The sequence below is a fragment of the Grampus griseus genome, assembly GCF_964374135.1.
Source record: "Grampus griseus genome assembly, chromosome: X".
Lineage (NCBI taxonomy): Eukaryota > Metazoa > Chordata > Mammalia > Artiodactyla > Delphinidae > Grampus > Grampus griseus.
The window spans coordinates 36,222,858-36,227,087 of record NC_138999.1 but is presented as its reverse complement, the minus strand read 5'-3'; the positions used below and the strand labels follow the sequence as shown (position 1 = coordinate 36,227,087).

General features: G+C 53.7%; 1 pseudogene across 1 annotated transcript; it reads right to left on the bottom strand.

Moving 5' to 3' along the window:
* Nucleotides 1-2,917: 2,917 nt before the first annotated feature.
* LOC309840026 (BTB/POZ domain-containing protein KCTD2-like) lies at nt 2,918-3,695 on the bottom strand (annotated as a pseudogene). The gene has a single exon. The product of its transcript is annotated as a BTB/POZ domain-containing protein KCTD2-like (transcript).
* Nucleotides 3,696-4,230: the final 535 nt, after the last annotated feature.

Below are 4,230 nucleotides of genomic sequence, written 5' to 3'. Positions count from 1 at the left end.
CAAGTGACACGCATGGTCCCTAAGGCCTGGCTCAAAGGCCATGCTGGAGGTGTGGATGACTTCTCAGCCCTACTCCCTCAGCATCTCTGTCCCTTCCTCCTCTGCACCTCACGGACACCCCTGAGATCAGTTAAAATTGTGCAGAAACTAAGTTACTCTAGAGGAGGTTGGGCCCTGCCTCACTGCCAAGAAAGCGCAGGTTCTGAGGAGAAGATGGAAGCGGGCTTCGGGGTCGTCGCTCAGGAGACGCCAGGCTGCTCCCTGGGTCTGGCCTGCATCACCCACGGCCTCGGACCTGGGCAGGGAAGGAAGCAGGGAGACACTCCCCACGTGGCAGCCCTGGGCAGCTGGAGAGCGTGGGTCACTGGTCATGTGATACCCCCCAGCCCATGGCCAGACCTCTGCCTGAAGTTACTCCCCCGGAGGGAGAAGGCTTTCAAGAAAAAAACACCAACTAGGTTCAAAATACTTTTCCAGAAACCTTAAGAAATGAATCACTCTCAGATTCCTGGAGCATTGGAACAACTGAAATTGTCATGGGGTTGCTGGGAGGAGGGAAACTTGGTGAAAGGCAGCCCTCTAGTTCCTCAGATCACTTAGCAAGGGGCTCAGCAGTCTTTTCGCAGGCTGCACCGTGGACCTCTGAGAAGCATGATGAAAGAAACAATGCATCCTGAGGAGCTGGCCCACACCTCCTTCTTGCTGGCTTGGGACCAGAGGCTGACCACCAGGTGAGCCCCAGAGAGCAAATCTGATTGGGCACGAGGCCCCACATGCAGCTGCTTTCCCTCCTTTCAGTCCGACGGTTCTTATTCAGATCGGCCAAAGAGCACCTCGCCCACAGTTCTGTCCTACTTAGGGCAGCTTTTCCTTGACTCACTCAAAATCTTTTTTTTTTTTCCCTGAAAGATGACAGGATGGACATCTGTCACCTTTCTGAAGGCGTGACTGTTTTTATTGTAGGTAGAAGTTCCTCTAACATTTTACAACTGTAAAAATCCTGGGCTCGGGCCAGACTTCCGAGGTGCTGACGTGCACGTTCACGTTTGTGCGCAGACATGGCGTGTCAGCATACGCCCTGGATACACACTTCTACCCTACTCTACACAGACACATGAGGGCAACGTGCGAATCCTGGAGAAGGGTTAGGCCACCTGGGCAGGGGCAGGTCACAGGCTCAGACGACATCTGGCTTAGTCGATAGTCATTTCCAAAACACCATGACCCCAGACCCACGCAGTAAGCAGCTGAGCTGTGGAGCGGAGAGAACCTCAGCTTTGAAGGCGCCCAGGAGCCATGGGCTTGAGGGGGCTTTTATGGATGGAGCATTCCCCACGGGCACCTCCCCCTCCTCCAGACCATCTGCCACCCTAAGAAAGTCACCCGGGGCAAAGTCAGGACTCTCTGGCCCCTTTGCGTTCCATGACTGCTCATGGAGACTAAAAAGCTTAGAGAGTCCAGTTACGAGCTCCGAGGGCACAGCCCAAAGGAGGGCTTTCCTCCTCTGGGTCCAACAGCGTTGGATCCTCGACGTCTTGGCACTCCTCAGAAAGAAGTGGTGGTGAGGGCTAGGTCAGAGATGGGGGAGTCCTCAGACTGCCCAGCAAACCCACACACACTATGGGGGATGGTGCGGGGCTCACTGACACCGCCCAGGTCGGAAACCAAGAAGAGACACAAATATCGCACTTTCGGTCAAGGCATTTCCAAGAGACGATCACAAAAATGATACCACTTTTGGATACTACAACATAACACATTTGGCAACTTTCAAAGAAAAGAGCCGTCCCCACCCCAAGCCATCGAGGGTCTAAAGTCCCTTTACCCTCAGCCCCATTTTAAAAAGTCAGGGAAGGAAGATGGGCCAATGCAGGGCAAGAAAAGGCTGCAGAAGCAGTTAATCAACTACCTAAAGCGCCTAATAGTCTGTCTGTCTCATTCAGCGCAGGATGCCGCCTGCCTCAAACCTCTTCTTGGGGAGAAAGCAAGCTATCTGGGGGGTCCAGGCTGCTGGAGACAAACGACGCAAAGCTGAACATGGTAGCAGCTGGGTGCCCCGAATCCAGAGCTGCGATCCCCAGTCTCCAACCACAACCAAGGACACCCTATCCTCCCCCTCCTCCAAGAGGCTTTGTTCATAGGAATGTGAGGTACTCTGGCAACTCTATCCAAACCTCAGTTCAACAACCTGAAGCTAGAACCCTCTGCATCTGCTGCATTATTTTGGGGTGCATGGGCTGGGAAAGATGGTGTTACAGGGCTTCCCTGGTGGCGCAGTGGTTGAGAGTCTGCCTGCCGATGCAGGGGACACGGGTTCGTGCCCCGGTCTGGGAAGATCCCACGTGCCGCGGAGCGGCTGGGCCCGTGAGCCATGGCCGCTGAGCCTGTGCGTCCGGAGCCTGTGCTCCGCAACGGGAGAGGCCACAACAGTGAGAGGCCCGCGTACCACAAAAAAAAAAAAAAAAAAGATGGTGTTACAAAGCGGCTGCCAACGTCCGACATGGCCCACTCAGGTGGAAACATGGCACAGCGCAAGGAAAAACCTCTTCGTTTGCTCCAGCTTCCTTGAAGCACAGCGTATGTGCAAAGACCTAGGCCTTCCTCTTCCCCTCCCCCTAGCCCTAGATCAGCTCCAGCTGGGAACCCGGCCCAGCTGCTCTTGTAAAGATTTGTTATAACACTGGCTAAGAAAACAGAAGCAGGTTCTGAAAAGGTATTCTGCAGCCGGAAGCGACCTCTGTCTTCCGGTTCCTGTGGGGGGGGCTGGGGTTCCTTTGGTTTTGACCAGAACACTTCTCCACCGGGGGGGCCAGGCTCAGCTTTGCTTTGCAGTAGTTCGGTTACTGTACAGGAGCAAGATTTAACTTCACAGAGGTGCTCTGCTGGGTTGCTCTCTCGTCGGTTAGGACTCCAGACTTTACATCCGATATCCTCTCTCCTGAAGAATCTTTGCCTTCTCGCTCGGCTCAATGACAATGCCATTGGTAGAATTATTTAATTCTCTGGAGACAACACAGAGGAATTCTGCCTGATCCTCATTTCCATAGTTATAGGAAGATCCGATGCTGATTAGCTGTTCGAATTTCCAACCGTCAGACATAGTGGACACCATCTGCGTGAGCGCCTCGTCTTGGCACTGCAGGACTCTGTACACGTGCTTCACGGGGCCCTGTGAAGTTCTGTTCTCGTTGTCCCGTATCCTTTCCTTAACAAGTCGCACGAGAGACGCAACGTTGTAAAACTCCGCTTCCTCCAGCCACACCTTCTTCTTCCAACTCCTTCGTAATGATGAGCTTCCCAGGGCGAAGGTAGTTCAGGGTAGGACCAAAGTAGGTAGTGTCCCTGTCAATCAGATAGGCCCCTGTCTCGTCCTTGTCTGAGTCCAGCTCCGGGTCCTCCTGGCAGCAGAGGCGGCAGAGAAAAGACTTAGGCTCCCGGCCTAGGGTCGGCCTGGTGGTCACGAAGTAGGTGCCGCCCACGTTCAGCCGGACCCAGCGGGCGGCTCCACCGGCCCCTGCCCGCGCGGGCGGTCCGGGACCCGGCTCCAGCGACTGCGCGGCGGCGGTGGGCTGGCGGCCGTGCCCGCGGGGCGTCGGGCCAGCGGGGCGAGGGCTGGGGGGCTCGCGACCTGGGCCGCCCCCGTCGCCCAGCCCACTCCCGCCACCCCCTCCCAGCCCCGCCATCGCCGGGTCCAGTTACAGCTCCGCCATCTTGGGCCGCCGCCGCCGCCGCCGCTGCCCGCGCGCCTATGATATTTTTTGTATGACTGAAATTCAGTAAAACATCAAAGACTACTGAAGTCAGTTATGTTTGTGTGTGTCTGTATTTTGTGAGTTTGGAGGATTAATAAAATAAAGACATACATAATTCATACATTAGCATATATATATTGCTTAAATTTTATTTTATTTCCTGAGTTTACAAAGTCACAAATTATGCTACTATAATTAAAAATTTCACGTAACTTGTGTTCTGTTGATAGTAATTATCTAAAGAATTTTAAACAGAAGATGTGTGTTCGAAGAAATTCAGTGTCCCTCCTATGTATCTCTGACACCCACACTATGACCACACTCACAACACTTCTGACACCAGATATGTGTGGGTTTCCCCACAAAGCAATTCTCTGCAACACCAGCTGGGTGTCCTACGATTCAACTCAATTCTGACACTATCTACCTGGAGACAGAATTAGATTCCACAAGTTAAAGACTCAGTCCCACAAGACTG